The sequence below is a fragment of the Oreochromis aureus genome, linkage group 3 (assembly GCF_013358895.1).
Source record: "Oreochromis aureus strain Israel breed Guangdong linkage group 3, ZZ_aureus, whole genome shotgun sequence".
NCBI lineage: Eukaryota > Metazoa > Chordata > Actinopteri > Cichliformes > Cichlidae > Oreochromis > Oreochromis aureus.
Window position 1 is genome coordinate 89,677,195 of NC_052944.1, and position 22,577 is coordinate 89,699,771.

Genomic DNA, 22,577 nt, shown 5'->3' on the forward strand with positions numbered 1-22,577 from the left:
TAAACTTATGATTGATGATTGAAACCATTTAAAGACACAATAGACTTTTAGATATTCAAAAGGTATAATTATTTTGGATATACACACTAAACTCTATATTAAGCAACTTATCAGACTGGAGATAACAAACCTACAGCTCCAGGACACTGGGGTGTGCAGGTCGGATCACAGCTGACCCTTACCACCTTGGACACAGTCTGTTTGACCTGCTCCCCTCAGGCAGGAGACTCCGGTCGATTCAGACCAGAACCTCTCGCCATTAGAACAGTTTCTTCCCCTCTGCTGTTGGATTCATGAACAATAACCATATGACTGGTCCCACCACAAATACATGACCTATATTGTGTTCTCTGCATCTGTTCCATTTTTGCACCGATCATCACCCACATTAATGTGTAGATCAATCTGCTTAGCACTTTTCTTATTTTTATTTATTTTTTATTTTTTTATCTAAGTGTTTGTCTTATAATATGTTTCCCACTAAGTACCGCAGCAATTTCCTAATGTTGTAGATCTGCTCAATATCTGACAAACCCTTTTCTGATTCTGATTCTAAATGATAAAAATGGGTGATAAAAAATGACAAAAATAATCATGACGACTGTATTTGTTCTACAGAAGCAAAGAATGGAAGAAACCCTTTTAGTGCTCATCCTGCTGCTCTCAGGTCAGTAATATAAAATATTAAACATTGAAATATAGTTTATAAACTTACTGAGACAGATTGATGTCATTTGGGTAATCAGATTACATGTTAAGTTTTTAAAAAAAAATAAATGTATTTATTAACACATTTACAACAATGACAGAGAGAAAATCTCTACCTCCTTGTACCACAATGCCTGCATTCATTTTAAATTATGTTACTTTTGCAGCTATTTCTATGATAGCTATTAAACTAAATAGTTACTGTGGATTACAGTTATTAACAACAGCCAATGTATCCTGTATCGTGCCAGTCCTAAGCCCAGATAAAATAAGAAGACTTGTACCAGGAATGGCACCTGACATCAAGTCATAGTCAAATATGTGGATAAGAAGTACATTTCCATACTGGATTCTTAGCACCCTGAGTTAACATTTCCCAGCACCAGTGCTGTTGATAAGCTCAGTGCCATTACAAACTGCTGGGCTTTGACAAAGGAGGAGGATAGGGGAAGGTGTATAAATAAAGGGAGGTAAAGGCAGTATGGTGTGTAAGAAAAGGGATTTTAAATGTAGGGACTATGACTGTAAAGGGAAAGCACTGGCTGATGTGTTGCAGAGAATGAAGGTGCATATAGTCCTGATCAAAAGTTTAAGACAACTTAAAAAATACCTGCTACTTAAAAACTTAATTTAATTTCACGTATTTATCTCAGTTATATTGCAGCCATCTTTAGAATATTTCGATTCGTGGGGTCAATTTGACCACAAACATAAAATAGTTTTTTTTTATGTCTTTTTGATAAGAGACATTGTCTATTATCAGTTGCTCACAGGTTCTTGCACTAACATTATGCACACTGTTTAACAAATTGTTTTTGTTGTTTTATTTCTGTTTTGAAACATCACATAAAAAATATTATAAAAATATATGACAAAAAATTATGAATTTACTGTAATGAATTTATGATTTTAAAAAAAGCCTATATCAACTGCAAACTATAAAAATAGTCAGCTAGCTGTTTTATTTAGCTTTTTAATGCTTTGAATTTCTTCCAAGAAAAACTCAACTTGTGAGGTAATTTCGTGTCATGTATGGAGGTTCGCCCACTTTTTTGCAATTGTTTGCTTTTGAAATATGAGTGGGTGGGAGTGGAGATTCATTGAAAGACCAGGAACACCGGCTATAAAGTGTTGACCATTACCAGTATTATTTGTATCACAGTAAGTATGCTAATTTTCTTTAGATTTCTATGTTTTCATTTTTATTGACATGCCAGCAAACCAATTCTCAGTGTCACCAATACTTAATAAGCTAACAGCTATTAAGCTAACACAGCCACTTCACTAAGATAGTGGACTGAGTTCACAGCAGTAGCTGTGATAGACAGATAGATATGCTAAGTTTTTAAACTATACATAGTGTGATATTTTCAGGAATTTGATTCGTTTTTTCATTTTTTGATACAATGCTTATTATGGTGTACAGACATTATAATGAAATCTAATCTTTTAAAATGTAAGGTGAAGGATTTACTGAAGAATTCAGAACTGATTTAAAAAAGGGCCAGGAGTTATTGGTACACTGTTCCAAAAAATAGTAATGTCAAAGTATATTACTGTAATTTTTTACAGTTTTGTACTGTCTTCCTAGGATATCATTCAATTTACATAAGCAGACTGTGATCTTACATGTCAAAGGTAAAACAACATAACATCACTGTAAATATAGTAAAACACAATTTACTTGTTTCTTAAATATATTTTTTTGCACATATGCATATTTAGATCGTAAAAATACATCCAGAAACAGCTAGTTCTCTCCCATCATGCCTTGGGACATGTGCTGCTGTTTAGATGTTCTTGTTTTATTGTTTATGGTAAGTTACTTTTAACTGTTATCTTGAATGTTGTGTTTGCGCCGTGGTGCAGAGTCACTGACAGTTGTTGTTTTGTAGCAGGATGTCACTCATGTACCATGAGTGACTTCTGTTCTGCTGTTGTTGAAGGTTGAGGCACATGGAAACACTGGAAAGTGTTTAAATAAAGCGCTCCCCCTACAAGCTTGGGGTTGAATAACAAGCTCAATATCTTTGAGCTAATTAGTTGAGATTCTTTTGCATGCCACAATCTAAATCAGTTCACGGCCACGCTGTGCTAATTATATATTTTTTTTAATAAATGTAGAGGTAAGAATTGCAATTAATATGAATCTCAAAGTATTCACAACATTCCTGAACAGAAATAGGCCTCTGCACCTGGGGTGAGGGTGTGGCCATGAAAACAATGTGATATGCCATTGGATGTTGGGACACATAATAACATGACGCTAAGCATCGGCCAATGAATGTGAACTAACAACAACAAGGTCGCGGGTATGGCTGCACTGTAGGAAAGAATCGTGCATTTTACAGTTTTGTTCTGTTCTTCTAGAATATCATATCATAAATAGCTCCTGGTCAGCGGCTCAGTCGTACTGCAGGACATACCACACAGACCTGACCAGTATAAGAAGCAAAGAGGAGAAATCCAACATCACGCTCACTTTGAATGGATCAACAGTTCAGTATGTGTGGATTGGTCTACAGGGATCCCTGGGCCTCCTGGTCTGACAGCACAACCTCCACATTCACTAACTGGGATCCTTCTGAGCCTAATAACTACAATTCAATTGAATACTGTGGAGCATTTAGATTAATGTCAGGGGAATGGGGAGATGTCAACTGTGGGGTCAGATTTAATTTTTTCTGTTTCACAGGTGAGGTCCAGAATGCAAACACTGTAAGATCCTGTCATCATGTAAAACACTAATGTTTGTGTTTTTATATGTGGTTCATGTTTAGCAGTGACAAAGCAAACAGTGGTGAAAATGAAGCTTCAGTCAGAGGCAGACATGCACAGCACAGAGATCCAGCAGCAGGTTTCACAGCAGGTCAGCAGTTCAGTCACCAACACAAACTTGACACAAGTTCAAACTATGCTTCATGTTTTTCATCATCTGCACATTTTGTCCAGCTGTCAGGCCTCATGCTGTCAGAAGGACTGACAGACTTCAGGATTCATTGGAGGAAAGTCCAGAGTTACCATGACGACCAGTTGAAGAAGCAGGATGTGGACGGTGGCTGCAAAACTGAAGTCTGACTGGCCTGAACCACTTGATGTGTAGGGCTGCCATGTTTAGTCGACTAGTCACGATTACGTCGACTATCAAAATCGTCGACGACGAATTTAATAGTCGACGTGCTGTTTGAAGCTTTGTAAGATCCCAAAAGACGCAGGAATAAGTAGTAGGATTTAAGAGTGTAATAACGGACTAAAACAGAAGATGGCAGCACTGTATGTACAAGGATGCCAGCAGCCGTTAAACCCCGAAGAAGAAGAAGCTGTGTCCCAGAATTCATAGTGCGGCCCAGCTCAGTTTCCAACAATGGTGGCAGCTAGTTATTTTTAATATTACTCTTATTACACTTTCTGGGTCACAAAATAAACGTTTAACATATTTTCAGGCGAGAATGTAGCTGTGTAAACCTGAAATATCTGCTCAGTTTATCAAGACACCGCATATTTTCAAAAGCGCTCTGACGTTTTCGGAGACGTCTGTTACCCACCAGCTCAATAGCGAGCCCGGGTTCAAGGCTCACTAGAGCCCGTGAGAACACCGGACTCCCAGCTAATCGTCTTTCGCTACTCAGGTTAAACATGATATATAAGTCACTTCGATAACTTAAAAATGTTATTGTTTGGCTTTTTTCAGTATTTTATTTGTTCCTGAGTAAATCGGTTTGGCTGAGATTAAAGTTATCGTTTTTACACAGCTGAATAAACGTCAAGCAGACAAATGATTATCAGAAGTGTAAGATGCTCGAGAATATACTCTGGTGTCCCGTTATATTTTAGATAGCAAGGAGCAGACAGCTGAGTTTATTAAAATCCACCGAAACAATCTGCAAATTTCATTAAAATTTAATAAAATATCATCTTGTCTTTTTTCTTAGTTAGCACATACCTTAAACACTTAAAGCTGTAAGCCAATGATAGTTATATAAGAGCGGATGCATGCTGGTGCAATAAGCTGTACATTTTGCGTCCAATGGATGCATGATCTGATTAGTCGACTAATCGTAAAAATAATCGGTGACTAGTCGACTATCAAAATAATCGCTTGTGGCAGCCTTATTGATGTGTGAAGTTAACAACATGCTGTGCTGAGCTGTCTCATCCTTTAAATCTTTCAATATTTCAGAGTGTAAAGTTCCACCAACAGCTCATTTGTTCAGCTGCAGTTGTAGTTTGGTAGAAATTCTTTAATCAGAGGTCCACTCACTAGTTTCCCTGATAGGCTCTAGTCTCTTGTTTTTGTTTTTCAGTATGGCTTCCAACACCTTACACACTGTCCTTCTGTGGACGTCACTGCACAGGCTTTGTCTGTGTGCAGTTTATTAGGATCCATAGTTCTGTTTCATTGTGACAGCAACATCTGCTGACAATACAATACAATACAATTTTATTTATATAGCACATTTAAAAACCACAGGTATGCCAAAGTGCTTCACAGAATGAGTTAAGAGCAATAATAAATACAAATATAAAGCATAAAATACAAAATACACATAAAATATACTAACAGGCAGGTGACATAACTAACCAATAATACACCAGGCATAGTAGACACAACCCGAAAGGCTGAAGGTTAAAACATTATAATCATTAACAAGTAATAAAAATAAGTTCCAATACACTAAGGATGTGGGCTCTAAGAGCTGGGGAAGGCAAGGCTAAACAAATACGTTTTTAATCGAGATTTAAAAGATAGAATTGAATCAGACGCCCGAATAGCTAGGGGGAGGTTATTCCAGAGGTAGGGTGCGACAGCGGCGAATGCGCGGCCACCTCTGGTCTTGAGCCGAGATCTCGGTCGCACCAGGAGCATTTGGCCTGCTGATCTAAGCGCTCTCCCAGGGATATAAAACTGAGGAGATCCGTAAGATAGCTGGGCGCTGGTGTTGTTTATGATTTTAAAAGTGAGCAATAAAATTTTAAAATCAATACGAAATTTAACAGGGAGCCAGTGCAGGTCGGAAAGAACTGGAGTAATAGACTCAAACCTGCCAGTTCCAGTTAAGAGACCAAGCAGCCGCATTTTGAACAAGCTGCAGTTTATGAATAAGGGCAGAATGGAGACCAGTATAAAGGGAATTACAATAATCTAACCTTGATGTAACAAAGGCATAAGTTTCTCCAGGTCCTTACGTGGTATGTAGGGCTTGGCCTTAGAGATTAGACGTAGTTGATTGAAACTCGATTTAACTACGGAGGACACATGTTTGTCCAACTTGAAGGAACTGTCCAAGACAACACCCAGGTCCCTCACAGTGTCAGAAAGGGAGTCAGCAAAGGGCCCAAAAATACCAGTTGATTCAGCCCGAGAGAAGGGAGTATCAAAGATTAGAATTTCAGTCTTCTTATCATTTAGAATAAGAGAATTGCTCAGTAACCAGTTTTTAACTTCATTCATACAATCAGAGAAGTGTTGCAATGACGACGTGACATCCTCAGCTAGTTCAAAATAGATTTGAATGTCATCCGCATAAAAGTGAAAAGAGAAATTGTATTTATCAAAGATTCGGCCCAAGGGTAACAAGTATAAGGAGAACAGCATGGGACCCAGCACAGACCCCTGGGGGACACCAGAGGTAACAGGGGCAATGGAGGAGGCATAGGTACCCATGGTGACAGAAAGAGACCTTTCTGAGAGATAGGATTTAAACCAGCTAAGGGCACTGCCTGTGATTCCCACCAGATGCTCAAGCCTCATTAAAAGGACATTATGGTCCACCAAATCAAAAGCAGAGGACAAATCAAGCAAAATTAACACCACAGGGCGCCCTGAATCAGTAATTGAGAGAAGATCATTAAAGACTCTCAGTAATGCAGTTTCTGTGCTATGGCGTGGCTTAAACCCCGACTGGAATTTTTCCCCGATATTATTTGCATCCAAATAAGCTTGAAGTTGGGAATGAACAGTCTTCTCTAGGATTTTAGACAGAAATGGGAGCTTAGAAATAGGTCTAAAGTTAGCGAGGTCATTCTGATCAAGGGAGCTCTTTTTGAGTATAGGTTGCACTACAGCGTGTTTAAAGGCAGCCGGAACACAACCCGATAACAATGACAGGTTAATTAATGATAAGATACAGGGCCCGATAATGTTAAACCCGTCTATAATAATGCGAGATGGAAGGATGTCATGAGCAGCGTTTGAGTTTTTTAGGTGATCAACTATACCCTTAAGAGTAGGAAGCGAAACCTCTGCTGACTTACACAAATGCATCACGTAGGCAAGTATAGAAGAAGCAATATCTAATGAAACACGTAAATTAAAATGCTAAGTTAGACTCAAGTCCTGATAATTTCACTTCTTTTCTTTTGATCTTAATGTGTTTTCTTGGTGATTTGAGCTTATTTTTCTATTAATAAAAGAATGAGTCCTTTGTGGGTTTTTACAGAGTAATAAATCAGGTAACATTGTTACAGATCTATGAACATAAAAGCTCTTGACACTAAAGTTTTCTGTTTCTTTAGTTTTTTTCCCTCTCTGTAAGTTTGAGGCCCATGTTAAATTCAGCGGTTTTCAAATGTAAAAGACCTGAATGTGATTTCTAGAATCTGAAAAAGGGCGGCTCAAGTGGAAACAGGAAGGTTGAGAAAAGAGACCAGACTGTAAACTCCAGAGAAATTTATATATGTTTAGTTAAACTGCTGTTGGCAAGTATGTTGCAGTTATGTTATATAGTAGAATTGTGTTTAATATATCTATATATGCACATATAAAATATATAACTTTTTATCAATGACAGTAAAAGGTCCAATCCCAATGGCCCTGCTCAGATGAGAAGCCTGAAGTCTTTGAGAAAAACGTTCTGTGATTCTTTAAGTCTGCAGACTTTGACTTAAGCTTTCAGTTCAGTTTTCAGTTTTATTTGTCATATGCAAGTTAGCACAGGGTCAACATCGCAATGAAATGTATTTGACGAGCAGAAGACAGTCACTCAGCAGAATGGTACAGTAGAAAAAAATAAAATAAAATGAAATAATAAAAATAAATAGAAAAATAGTAAGAGCAAAATATTAATAAGATGTAGTAAAAGGCATCACCTGCAGTTTATAGTGCTGTGATGTTAACCACGGGTTAACCACGACAAGCGTTAAAGCACAAGACAAAAAACTAAATTTAAATAAGCACGAGAGAAGGAACTAAGTCTTAAAACTTAGGGTCGACTTGGGATTGGGCTGAATCCCACACCTGTAGGAAAATAAACTGTAACAGATTAAACATGCATTGCTGTACATCACTGATCATCAGTAAAATAAGATAAAGAGCTCAAACTGTTCTTTTTTTGCATTTAGATTCTTTATACTTCACTTTAGAGAAAACATGTTATTGTTGCACTTTCGCATGTTGTAATGACATAATGTCCTTGACACATTAAAGCTGTCTCCATTTAAAACTGTTGACTTTGAGGAAGACAGTCTCTGCATTTCTCTGGACAGCATACAAGAAGCCGATAAACAACGACAGCTGGTTATAAGTTAACATTTCACCAGCTTAAGCTTAGATTCAGGGCTGTGCAGAGATGTTTGAAGGGGCAGATGCTCAAAGTTAAAAAGAGGCACATTAGAACTAGGCTGAATAACAACAACCTACATTCATCAAGAATCTAATGTGGAATTACATCATACAATCACTGACATTATGTGGGAAGAATGCAAAGCATGCATATGTTTTACCTGATGAGTACAATGTTGCTGTTGAGGAGTTGCTGCTCCTGCTGCTGATTGTGCTGGAAGGCAGGGCTGTGTTGATCTGAGACTGTAGACACTGTAAAGTCCACATGAGACATGGTAGCTGATAAAACAAGTGTTATGAGATAATAATGAAATGGAAAGACTGGTGACAGATTTTGTGGCTTGGTGTGGTGAGTCCTTCCTTTCACTCACTGTGTCTAAAACTAAAGACATGATTATCGATTTTAGGAAGTCCTCTTGTTTACTATTACTTTACTATTATTAAAACTGCTGATATTGGGATTGTGCAGAGTAATGTCTCATCTGATATGTTGTCTTTGTTTTATAGAAGGTTTATTTAATCCGCTATGTTTTTTGTATCGCTGTCTGGTTCAATACCTTGACTGTGAAGAAAAAGAATCAGCTGGGACTTCTGGTAAAAACTGCTAGCAAAATTTCAGGGCACCGGCAAGATGGAAATTCAGCCATTTATAACACAAATGTGCTTAGGAAGGCTCATTCTATTGTTAATTGTTTGAAAAATCCTAATATCCCCTTGTGGAACAATAAAAAATTTTAAATTGAAATTTAGTGTCGGTTTCTCATATTTCTTGTTCTCAAAAGATTTGTACTAACCTTGTTCTCTCTGTCCCTAGTCAACTCCACGCAACATAATCTCAGTCAGCCTGCAGTTAACCACAGCCCAATAACTGGTCTCTCCTGCTGTTATCCTGCCTTGATCCATGCACTCACCCCCCTCTTGCAAACCTCTGCATTAACTCTCTTGTCCTGTTGTTGCAGTGGCTCTGCCCTTCGCTACTCATGCTGGACTCTGGACCCCACTCTCATGTTCTTCGTTCAGGTTTTTGTAGATAGGAGTCACAGTTGTATACTTACCTTAACTCTCACGTCTAGTGTATTTGAATTTATCACTGCCCACAGTAGTGTTTAAATCCGCTCAGCAACCTTTGAACCATGAAGTACCTCTCCTGAACTTCATATTGCTGTGGATGCTGTATCCTGTTTAACACTGGCATGATGTTTGAGTCTGCAGTGGTGGCCATGGTAAACCTGCCTCCACTATAACCAGTGCTGTTATAGTGAGCGTGCCTCTTTATGAGGTATTCACACCTGAAACGAACGTGAGAATCAAAAAGACAGTGTGGATGTAATTTATAGGTGTATTGACTTGACAGTGTGAGCTGTTGTTATAAGACATAAAACCCATCCTGAACATTTGTTGACCTGTATAGGGCACTCTGTGTAGTACTGTATAAATTGTACACTAGGATTTCTAATCAATTGAAAGATTTTTAAACATAACAGATACCAGAAGTTTTGGTCCAAGTTGGCTGATAGATCCGCCTCCCATTTTGCAATCCGGTCTTTAAGTCTGACGTCACTAGCCGTGTCTGGGCTCAAACTCTGCTGCAGGTCCATAAATCAAAGGTCACTGTGGCATCACTGAGAGTTGAAAAACTGTCTAAACTTTTTTTTCCACTCAATAAAAGTTGCCGTGAGTGTTCTCGGTGGTCAGGAACAAATGTAATCGCATGGCAGGATGCTGTAAATGGACCAAACTTCAGCCAGGAGAACAACTGAGATAATCCATCCACAATACGAGGTTAGTCATTCATATACTGCTGCATGGGCTGTGCTGTAGTTACATCGTAAGGTTTTAAAAACTGAGCTTTAAAATGATTAGCGGTAATAAAAGCCGAGGGAGGTCAAGAGTGAACACTGACTGTTTTTAGGAGCTTTTTGAGATTAAATAGAAGAAAATACAAAGCATTAAACATGTTAACAACACAAAAGCCACATTAAACACAGACTACTTTGGCCTGGAAGCAGGATTCGTCACGTCATCACTAAAAGACCGGATAGGAAGGTGTCATGGTTTTGGGTCACCTGACCAAGCATTTTGAGTTTCTTGTGTTTTTTATGTCATTTTGTATTATGTTATGGTTTTAGTTCATTTAGTACTTTAATCTCTGTTTTAGTTACTTGTGTCTTTGTCCTCTGTGCCCCTCTGTGTGTTTGTGTGTCCTTGTGTCTTGTTTCCCTTTCCTGTTGCCTTGTTTCCCTCCTTGTGTTTCATTCCATGTCTCCCTGTCTGTCATGTTTATTACACATCCACTGGGGGGATACTCCCACTGGGTTTAAATCTGGGACTCTCCGCCATTTGACCTTAGAACTGAAGAAGTTTCTTGGATGAGAGGTGAAACGTCTTCAAGCAACTTAAAGAAGTCCAGACGCTTTTCTTTCCAAACTCTTTTGACTAAGTTTAGGTGGAGTTTATTTTCGTTATGCTGACTTTTTACAGTCAGGTACAATAACTCCTACTGCGTACTAGCTAGCATGACGGAGTTTCTATACAGCTGGGTGGGTGCTGTGATGTTACTAATAGTGAACTTTATTTTATTCACAAGGTTAGTTAGTAGAGTTGCCAATCGTCCCGTATTGAGAGAAAATATTACGTGTTTCGTATTGAGCTGAAAAGGAACACAGTTTGTCCCGTACTTCAGCTAGAATGGAAAAAGACACAAAGCTGGAGTTATTCTGTGTCTTTACGCTGTCAGCTCCTTCTTCTTCTCTCATTCTCTCCCCTCCTGTTTCTACTTCAATCATGAAACTGATCAATGATCAGCTGATCGGCTTTTCTCTCTTGTTTATTTATCGCCCACTTTGCGCCAGAAAGAGGAAACCGCCGGATGTCACGTTAAACAACAGCAGCACGTTTAAGCTTGATCAGCTGTTGTTAGAATTTATTCAATATTAATTTCTAGTATCAGCTGATGTTTGCTGGAGCCACAGCTGTAAAGCTGCTGGTCATGATATCGGGTTGGATATGTGGTGAGAGGGAAACATGAAGATGAAACCAGGAGATGTCCTTACTGAATCATCAGAGCTGAACAGGTGATGGAGAAACAGGTTTATCTTTTAGGTGACATGGATGAGTTGAAGGGAAGTTATGAACTGTTTCTGAGAGACAAATAACACCAGGATCCTTTTCTATGTAGCTGACAGCTGGTAACTGTGCAGGGGCGGGTCTAGCAAAGTTATGCCAGGGGGGCAGGTAGGGCATTAACAGGGAGAGGGGGGCACAAAGAAATACTTTCTTATTCTCATTTAAATTATCTAGCTTTTATTAAATAATTATCTGAAGCTTACAACCAAAGTTTTTATCTGACATAAAATGTATAGAAATCATACATATACCATCAGAACAGTGTACATCACTGTCACAACAGCGTTTGTTTTCATTCAAAGGCTTTATGGCTTTTCCTATCATACCTAGTGGGCCGGTCTCTAGTCATAATCCCCGGACCGCAAATTAGCTCGCGTAGACACATTAGTTGTGCAGCTTCTTAATGATGGTATCTTAGCTAACAACCCCAACTATCTGATTCAACTTGTAACAGGCTAAAATAACTTAGCCTACTGGTGAGAGGGACGTTGTTAGCTTTCCATATTCCGACACTTCAAAAGCTTTAGGAGCTTTCCACTCAGCACAGCATCAGCACCACGGAAATACACGGATACATCCGTAGACTCGAGACAGAATTCACAATGCGTTTTGGGGACTTTCAGGTGTATGGACCAATCTTTTCTTCTCTGATCAAACCAGAAAGCTTTAATGAGCAGCTAGATTTGTCTCGCATTAACTGGCTGAGTTAATACCAGTTAATGCGACATCGAAGCAGCTGGAATCCACAGCTGTGCGTGTTCATGGAGCTTGCATTTTCACCTGCTGGACATCACTACCTGATAAGTTTAACTGTCTTCAGAACATTGCAGAGGCCTTATTGACAGTATTTGGCTCTACATATCTGTGTGAGCAGATTTTCTCTCACATGAGTGTCCTCAGGTAGCTGTCTGAATGCTGGACACTCGGAGACCTGTGTCTCTGAGTGGGAGACCAGAGATCACATTAACATGTGTATTAACAAACATGCCATATTGGCTCAGTTTATTTTTCTTATCATTCTTGTGAGGAGACCATAAATAGCATTTGTATTTTCTGTTGTACAGTTCATTTGCTGTTATGGAGTTCTTGTTATAGATAAAAAGTGTCTTTTTTTGTTTCAAAATAGCTGATAACTATTTGCTGATAGCTGCCAACATCTGCAAACAAATATAATTGTTACGGTTCTGGGTCCGTTGGACCCAGTATTTTGAGTTTATTATGTTTTGGTTTACTTTTTGCATCATGGATTATTCTTTATGGTTCTCTGGTACTGTGTTTCAGTTATCTTGGTGTTTTGGTGATGGTGATGATGATTATTGTTATTAGAGTTCCATGTTTCTGTTTATTTATATTTAGGATTTGTGTTCTCATGTTTTGTGTGAGTTCAGGTTCCATGTGTCATTCTGTCTGTCTCTCAGTGTCAGGTCTGCGTCTTGGTGTAGTGTGCTTGTTTCCTGTTTTATTGTAAAAGTCCGCGTCTCATGTGAGTGTGTTCAGTTTTACCCCTGTCTCGTCTTGTTGATTATTCCCAGCTGTGTTCCCCACCTGTGTGTAATCTCCTTGTGTTTCTCTGTGTGTATTTAAGTCGCGTCTTCTGTGTTTGTAGTTGCTGGTCCGTCTGCGTATCCACCCTGCTTCATCTGTGTGTCTCCCTGCTGTCCGTCGTCCGTTACCTCCGCTCATCCTCCATGTTCAGATCTTGGTTTGTATCAGTAGTTTAGTTGTTCTCAGTTTAGATAGTTGTCGGTCCCGTTTGTGGTTTTGTCCTTTTCTTTTGTGTTTAATAAACCACCCTATCACCTGTACAAGTGCCTGCATTTGGATCCTTCCTTATTTTCCACACGGCTCATCTCACTCGCCGTGACAGTACGGACCAGCCAGATATGGATCCAGCGGCATTCACTCCACCCACGGAGCTTCGAAAACTCATAACGGACTCAGTTTCCAAATTAATCAACCTGTGGCTTGAGCATGAGGGAGAGGCGTTCCTCTACGTTCTGGAAGTCAGGCTACAACAACTTATTTCCGATTATCCCTGGCTATTGGACTCACTCCACCCGCTAGTACAAAACTTCATTCTCCACGAACTACACCTTCACCCCCCTGCCGTCACTGCTCGCCCGCTCGCTTCAACGGAGGACGTGCCGTCCGTACCGCCGGATGAGGAGTTACCCGGCCCGTCGGAGCTGTCTCCACGGAGGAAGCGGTGTTCACGCCGTCGGCGCGGTACCCCACAGCCGGAATTTAGAATGTCAGAGCAGCTGGCTGTGGTGAGTGAGAGGGACACTGTGTTTCTGCTGCATCAGACTCTGTGACTGTGTTTTCTGGAGCTGTCTTTTGTGTGTCTTCTGTAGATGACAATAATTTTTCCGTCTCACCCATGGCCACTGCCCCAAAGACTGCCTTGTCTGAGCCTACATTTTGTGTTACTGACTGTGTTCATGCTGTTGTTTCCAAGCCTGGAGTACCTGAGTCTAGCGCTATGAACGTAGGGAATTTAAGTGTCAAGGAAGTTTTTTCGTCTCCATCAGTTCGTTCAGGGAAAGCTGTAAACCTCACTGAAACAGTTTTTCCTGACCATATCCCCCCATCCACACCTTCACCACAATTCACTGAGGGGTCTGTAACACAGTTAGCAGTACAGTTAGCAGTTCAGCCAGCAGCCTCGCTGCCCTCAGTTCAGCCTGCAGCCTCGGTGCCCTCAGTTCAGCCAGCAGCCTCGCTGCCCTCAGTTCAGCCAGCAGCCTCACCCATTCAGCCACCATCCTCACTGTCTCATTCTAAGCAGGGAACACACTTCACCATGTCATCTGCTGGCTCTCTTAAGCTGGCCACCTCTGAGACAGTTACTCCCTCTAGGGCCTCCCCAGAGGCTGGGTGTCGCTCACCAGCTGATTCTGGACCCCTAGAGGTCAAGACGCCAGCGCCAGCAGTTTCACCGGGGAACTCACCTGAGCAGTCTCGGCTCTCAGCGCCCCCTGAGAGCTCAAGTGAGTTCATCCGTCCGCCGCCGTCCTCTGCTGAGTGTATTGGGGAACACTTTCAGCCCTCTGAGGACTGCATCCCACTGTTGCTGCCTGAGTCTAGCCACTGTGCTGCTCAGTTCCAGCCAGTGTCCACACCGGCAGAGGTCTGCATACCTGCTGCCTCAGTGTCTGTTTCCACTGGAGGGCCCGAGGAGCCCGTCCAGTCTCAAGCCACGTTAGCTGGGGGTTCAGGTGAACCCAGCCAGCCTCAAGTTTCATCAGCTGGGGGTTCGGGAGAACCCAGCCAGCTTCAAGTGTCATCTGCTGGGGGTTTGGGAGAACCCAGCCAGCTTCAATTGTCATCTGCTGGGGGTTCGGGAGAACCCAGCCAGCTTCACGTGTCGTCAGCTGGGGGTTCTGGAGAACCCAGCCAGCATCCTGCCTCGTCAGCTGGAGGGCCTGAGGAGCCCGTCCAGCCTTATGCCACATCTGCTGGGGGGTCCGAGGGGCCCGTTCAGCCTCCTGTGTCGTCAGCTGGAGGGCCCGAGTCGCCCGTCCAGGCTCCTGTGTCGTCTGCTGGAGGGCCCGAGTCGCCCGTCCAGGCTCCTGTGTCGTCAGCTGGAGGGCCCGAGTCACCCGTCCAGCCTCCTGTGTCGTCAGCTGGTGGGTCCGAGGAGCCCGTCCAGCACCACACCTCGTTAGCTGAGGGTCCTGGAGGACCCAGACAGCACATCCTCCCGTCTGCTGGCGGTCCGGGGAGGGCTGTTCAGCCATCACCGGCTAAATCATCCCCCACGACATCTACATCTCCGCCTGCAGCCGCAGCTTCATCCACGCCCGCAGCTTCATCCACGCCCGCAGCTTCATCCACGCCTGCAGCCGCAGCTTCATCCACGCCTGCAGCTTCATCCACGCCTGCAGCTTCATCCACGCCTGCAGCCGCAGCTTCATCCACGCCTGCAGCATCATCGCCCGCAGCTTCATCCACGCCTGCAGCCGCAGCTTCATCCACGCCTGCAGCATCATCGACTGCAGCCGTCCTGCTGCCGTCAGGTTCCGCAGCCGTCCCGCTGCCGTCAGGTCCGGCCTCCGTGTCTTCATCCACGCCTGGTCCGGCCCCCGTGTCTTCATCCACGCCTGCAGCCGTCTCGCTGCCGTCAGGTTCCGCAGCCGTCTCGCTGCCGTCAGGTTCCGCAGCCGTCTCGCTGCCGTCAGGTTCCGCAGCCGTCTCGCTGCCGTCAGGTTCCGCAGCCGTCTCGCTGCCGTCAGGTCCGGCCTCCATGTCTTCATCCACGCCTGGTCCGGCCCCCGTGTCTTCATCCACGCCTGCAGCCGTCTCGCTGCCGTCAGGTTCCGCAGCCGTCTCGCTGCCGTCAGGTTCCGCTCCGCCTTCGCCTGGCCCTGCCTCGTCAGACTCGTCCACGCCTGGCCCTGCCTCGCCTGGCCCTGCCTCGTCAGACTCGTCCACGCCTGGCCCTGCCTCGTCCAAGTCTGGTCCTGCCTCGTCTGGCCCGGCCTCGTCCACGCCTGGCCCGGCCTCTGTGTCTTCGTCCACCCCTGGCCCGGCTTCTGCTCCGCCATCGTCTGGCCCTGCGGTTGCCACGCCGTCATGGAACCCGACTCGTCCTGTTCCGCCTCGCCTCTGCCGGCCGCTTTCCAGGCCTCTAATTGGGCATCATGGCCGTCGAGGCCGGCCTCCTGAGAGGGATCGTCGGCTCTGCTGGCATCGCAGCCGACCTCCGGATCTGCTCAGTGACCGCCACCGCCTTCCACGTGGCCGGCCTCCCGAATGGTTTTGCCTGCACCACCGCCGTTGCCATGTGCACGGTCGGCCTCCGGAACTGTTTGCCCGTCGCCGCCGCTGCCGTGTGCACGGTCGGCCCCCTGACCTGTTTTGGCCCCTGTATGGCCGACCTCCGGGTCGACCCCCTGAACTGTTTGTGGACTCTTATTGAGCTTTGGTTTGGTTTTGCTGTGTTTTCCTGTGTTTTTGGACTGTTTGGACACTCTTGCTCCTTGTTTTTTGTTCGGTTTCTGTCCCTCCGTCCTGGACCCCCTCCGCCCGCCCTGGTTTGGTGCTCTGTTTTCGTTCTGTGTTTTTTTGCTTAGGGCTGTCGGGAGCCAGCCCTTAGAGGGGGGGGGGGGGTACTGTTACGGTTCTGGGTCCGTTGGACCCAGTATTTTGAGTTTATTATGTTTTGGTTTACTTTTTGCATCATGGATTATTCTTTATGGTTCTCTGGTACTGTGTTTCAGTTATCTTGGTGTTTTGGTGATGGTGATGATGATTATTGTTATTAGAGTTCCATGTTTCTGTTTATTTATATTTAGGATTTGTGTTCTCATGTTTTGTGTGAGTTCAGGTTCCATGTGTCATTCTGTCTGTCTCTCAGTGTCAGGTCTGCGTCTTGGTGTAGTGTGCTTGTTTCCTGTTTTATTGTAAAAGTCCGCGTCTCATGTGAGTGTGTTCAGTTTTACCCCTGTCTCGTCTTGTTGATTATTCCCAGCTGTGTTCCCCACCTGTGTGTAATCTCCTTGTGTTTCTCTGTGTGTATTTAAGTCGCGTCTTCTGTGTTTGTAGTTGCTGGTCCGTCTGCGTATCCACCCTGCTTCATCTGTGTGTCTCCCTGCTGTCCGTCGTCCGTTACCTCCGCTCATCCTCCATGTTCAGATCTTGGTTTGTATCAGTAGTTTAGTTGTTCTCAGTTTAGATAGTTGTCGGTCCCGTTTGTGGTTTTGTCCTTTTCTTTTGTGTTTAATAAACCACCCTATCACCTGTACAAGTGCCTGCATTTGGATCCTTCCTTATTTTCCACACGGCTCATCTCACTCGCCGTGACAATAATTCTATAAAGTTCTATATAGTGTGTAACTGTTCTTATAGAGCGTTATTAAATTTATTGTTAATGCATTCATATGGCACACTGACTTCTGAGGAAATTTTAGATGGCACTCGCCATCAGAAAGGTTGCCTACCCCTGGTCTAAACCATCCCATTGTAGCTCTTGCTGTATGTTTAGGGTCATTGTTATGCTGGAAGGTGAATCTCCTTCACAGTCTCAAGTCCTTTGTAGCCTCCAACAGGTTTTCTTCCAGGAGTGTCCTGTATTTAGCTCCATCCATCTTCCCAACTCTGACCAGCTTCCTTATAATGGCTGAAGAAAAGCATCCCCACAGCATGATGCTGACACCACCATGTTTCACAGTGGGGATGGTGTGTTCAGAGTCATGAACAGTGTTACTTTTCCAGCACATGCAGCTCTTTGCATTTAACCAAAATGTTCAACTTTCTGTCTTCCACATGTTTGCAGTGTCCCCTACATGGCTCCTGGCAACCTGCAAAGGGGACCTTTTATGTATTTCTCTCAACAATGGCTTTCTCTTGGCACTCTTCTATATAGGACAGCGCTCAGAATTGTCCTGTGGACAGATTCTCCCACCTGAGCTGTGGATTTCTGCAGTTCCTCCAGAGTGATCATGGGCCTCTTGGAAGCTTCTCTGACTAGTTCAAAGCTTGGGATATATATTTATAACCTAACTCTCCTTAAAACTTCTCTGCAACTTCATACCTGACCTGTCTGGTGAGTTCCTCGGTCTTCACAATGCTGTTTGTTCACTAATGTTCTCTAACAAACCACTGAGGCCTTCATAGAGCAGGTGTATTTATAATGAGACTAAATCATACTCTAAGTTCTAATTAGGTGACTTCTGAAGGCACTGATTGCACTGAACTTTATTTAGTGGTATCAGGGAGCTGAATACAAATGCTTTTCACATTTTCATTTGCTTAAAATAATGAAAACCATTTATCATTTTCATACCACTTCACACTTATGTGCTGCTTTATGTTGGTTCATCACAGAAAATATTCATCAAAAACATTTAAGTTTGTGGTTGTAAGGTCTATATGTACGTATCTGCTACTTAAAAAACATTATTTTTACTTATGTAGCTTGTTGTAAGTAACTTACGATTGATACAGACAGGGTTCTTTCCTCTTTAACAACACCCTCTTTAATTGGGAGCGAGACAGCTTAGGGACATGTGTTTGAATTTTGAACAATTAACTCTTAACGCCATAAATCCCTATAGCTTCTAATAATGTAAGAACTAAAAGAGGGAAATAAAGCAAAACTATGGTTTTTATTTCCCAAAAATATACAATACACACACACAAGAAAACAATAATACTATTAATAATAACAATAATAATATGTAGGTGGTTGTGTCTGTCTAGGCCAGGGGTCAGCAACTTTTAACACCCAAAGAGCCATTCGAACATACGTTTCTATGGAAAACACTGGGAGGTGCAAATACTTTTTGACTACTAAAATCAAGATAACACTGTATATATTGTTTTTTACCTTTAGAGTAGATAAAACTTTATTACTCCCTTGGGTGGCTTCCTCCGGGAAATTTTGTCTTTATGCTTTTCATAAACAACTTTAGTGCTTATGACATCCACTAAGTGCTACAGAGAAAATTACAATTCTCTAAATTACAATTAAAATTTTATTTACATAATAAACACATTTTGAACAAAAAAGACGCCCAGTTAAAGGTCTTTATTAAGTGAATTAAAAAGCTGAACTGTATTTTACACACTATAAAGGTGCACTTGAAATCTTTTAATTTACTCAAAAATCTACAATGCGCCTCATAATCCGGTGCGCCTTATGTATGAATTCTGGTTGTGCTTACTGACCTCAAACCGATTTTATGTGGTACACGGTGCTCAAAAATCTGTCAAAAAACGTTTTAGTGCGACTTTGGTAAGCTATGAAGACACATCGCTTGATGGATTGTTGGAGCATTATGACCACCATAGTCAGGAGCCTCGCAAAGTAATCTGGGTCCAAAACTCTGTCACTTCAGGTCCCAATGCAAAATGAACACTGCGGCATCACTGAGAGTTAAAAACTGTCTAAATTCTTTCATCTTTAATAAAATGCTCAGCGTTGCTGCTTTACCAGGTGTAACATTAAATTTAACATCCAGGCATCGATGAAAACAGAATTTATTAAATTTAACAGAGTTAGACGTTAGCAGGACGTTAGCTCCCTAGTTTCCACCTAAACATGATATGCCATGTTGTGACTGAGAGATTTCTGCAAAAATTAAAACATACAGCTCTGCTATCACTTCCAACATAAATGAAGACAGAAAACTAAACAGCAGTGACTTTTTTAGTTGGACAACTTTTATATATATATATATATATGTATACCTTAGTGCTTATTTTCTGATTATTTTGTTTATGTATTTTAATAACAGTCCAGCTTTGACTCACAAACCAATTGCATAGCCAAACTGGAGCTGTGCAGAACAGGAAATCTTGTACAGAGCTGCAGAGGCAGTATATTAAGAACAGGAAACAGATGCAGACAGAAAAAGTGGAACTAAGCAACACACACACACACACACACACACACACACATGAAGTAAGGACAGAGGTAAAAGAAGTTGTTGTGATCGAAACTGTGTGACGTGTAAATTGTGCCAAAATAACATGAGGAGCTAGGGTGCAGACGTTTTTGCAGCTATAGGGCAGACATGTAGTATTGAAATAGATCAAGTGACGGTTTGGTAGGGGAGGAGTGAGCAGATTATAACATAGGCGATATGCTTGTAATGCTTGAGATCTGCAGAGGGTTAGCCTCGTGCACATCCCTTTCCAGAAAGTAATGATTGAATAAAATGATTATAAATATGTTGACCTCTCTGAGTCTGCGTTTTCTCTGTCCAGTAAAAGAATAAAAACAACAGGGTTCAATAATAAGGACTGTCTCACACTGAAAGAACTTCCTTATGTAAATAACGGGTTCTTATGAAAGAGCAGCTTGATGTAACTAAGGTTTTCTTTTGGAGACGAACAGCGAAGGTTGTTTCATTTCTCTATATGATCTCATATTATGTTTTCTTTTATGATATAACTGCCATCCTTTGAAGAAAGGGTGGAGACTCAGATGGAGCGAAGATGACCATAAAGTGTGAATTTGTTTTTTTCTTCTGACTATAGGGAGGATGCACATTGTGAATTATTTGAGTACGCAATGGCGCTGATGTTGATGTTGATGTATTTAGAAACAAAATCTCCATGTGTTTTTATGTGATTCTCAAATAATTATTCTTAATTCTTAATAGTGGTATCACAAAGTTTGGAATTGTGGAAGTAGATTTCTTTTCTGTTGTATTAATCACATATTTAATCATTTCACATTAGTAATAGCAATGTCACTTTCTCACTTATTTATATGCATGTTCACTACAGAGGGGCCTTATGCTCCTCACACACAGTGAGGCCATTGTAATGGGAGACGTTAAACAGAGAATGAGACTTCTTCTTCTTATCAGGGATCTAAATCCTTAGGTGACGGCCAAGCAGAAAACAAGGTCATAATTCTCTCTGTGAGGGAGGGGGTATAGCCCCCCCCCATGAGATGGGCCAACATGTGAGAGTTGTGGAATGTTCTTTGTTTGGGAAGGGATAAAAGAGTTCAGGGTGGTGTCCATCCACAGAAAACTGTTTGGTGTTTGATCTGAACATTTTCTCCACATTGCAATGTGTTAATTAAACCACTTCAAATCGAGCTCACTGGCTGTGTTGCAGGTTATTGGTAAAATTTCCATAACACCAATCAAAAGTGCATGGACCTTATGGGCACCTTAGTGTGCCCATAGTTGTATGTTTGAGAGCAAATATTTCTAAGTGTAGAAAGTTCCAGTGGTTCCATCCTTCCATCCACTTATCCTTTTTCAGGGTCGCAGGGATGCTGGAGCCTACCCCAGCTGTATTAGGGCAAAAGGCGGGGTACACCCTGGACTGGTCACCAGTCTGTCTTAGGGCTAAAACATACAGGGAGTGCAGAATTATTAGGCAAATGAGTATTTTGTCCACATCATCCTCTTCATGCATGTTGTCTTACTCCAAGCTGTATAGGCTCGAAAGCCCACTACCAATTAAGCATATTAGGTGATGTGCATCTCTGTAATGAGAAGGGGTGTGGTCTAATGACATCAACACCCTATATCAGGTGTGCATAATTATTAGGCAACTTCCTTTCCTTTGGCAAAATGGGTCAAAAGAAGGACTTGACAGGCTCAGAAAAGTCAAAAATAGTGAGATATCTTGCAGAGGGATGCAGCAGTCTTAAAATTGCAAAGCTTCTGAAGCGTGATCATCGAACAATCAAGCGTTTCATTCAAAATAGTCAACAGGGTCGCAAGAAGCGTGTGGAAAAACCAAGGCGCAAAATAACTGCCCATGAACTGAGAAAAGTCAAGCGTGCAGCTGCCAAGATGCCACTTGCCACCAGTTTGGCCATATTTCAGAGCTGCAACATCACTGGAGTGCCCAAAAGCACAAGGTGTGCAATACTCAGAGACATGGCCAAGGTAAGAAAGGCTGAAAGACGACCACCACTGAACAAGACACACAAGCTGAAACGTCAAGACTGGGCCAAGAAATATCTCAAGACTGATTTTTCTAAGGTTTTATGGACTGATGAAATGAGAGTGAGTCTTGATGGGCCAGATGGATGGGCCCGTGGCTGGATTGGTAAAGGGCAGAGAGCTCCAGTCCCACTCAGGCGCCAGCAAGGTGGAGGTGGAGTACTGGTTTGGGCTGGAATCATCAAAGATGAGCTTGTGGGGCCTTTTCGGGTTGAGGATGGAGTCAAGCTCAACTCCCAGTCCTACTGCCAGTTTCTGGAAGACACCTTCTTCAAGCAGTGGTACAGGAAGAAGTCTGCATCCTTCAAGAAAAACATGATTTTCATGCAGGACAATGCTCCATCACACGCGTCCAAGTACTCCACAGCGTGGCTGGCAAGAAAGGGTATAAAAGAAGAAAAACTAATGACATGGCCTCCTTGTTCACCTGATCTGAACCCCATTGAGAACCTGTGGTCCATCATCAAATGTGAGATTTACAAGGAGGAAAACAGTACACCTCTCTGAACAGTGTCTGGGAGGCTGTGGTTGCTGCTGCACGCAATGTTGATGGTGAACAGATCAAAACACTGACAGAATCCATGGATGGCAGGCTTTTGAGTGTCCTTGCAAAGAAAGGTGGCTATATTGGTCGCTGATTTGTTTTTGTTTTGTTTTGAATGTCAGAAATGTATACTTGTGAATGTGGAGATGTTATATTGGTTTCACTGGTAAAAATAAATAATTGAAATGGGTATATATTTGTTTTTGTTAAGTTGCCTAAT

The 22,577-nt window shown here is 42.4% G+C and overlaps 1 protein-coding gene and 1 long non-coding RNA gene across 3 annotated transcripts in view; both read left to right on the top strand.

Moving 5' to 3' along the window:
- Nucleotides 1–22,577, top strand: part of LOC116320990 (nuclear factor 7, brain-like) — a 1,074,516-nt gene that overhangs the window by 463,248 nt on the left and 588,691 nt on the right. The gene's annotated exons all lie outside the window — the stretch shown is intronic.
- On the top strand, nt 3,386–3,763 carry LOC120438451. Its single transcript, XR_005611920.1, has 3 exons — nt 3,386–3,403; nt 3,489–3,577; nt 3,661–3,763. It is a non-coding gene; the product is annotated as an uncharacterized LOC120438451 (long non-coding RNA).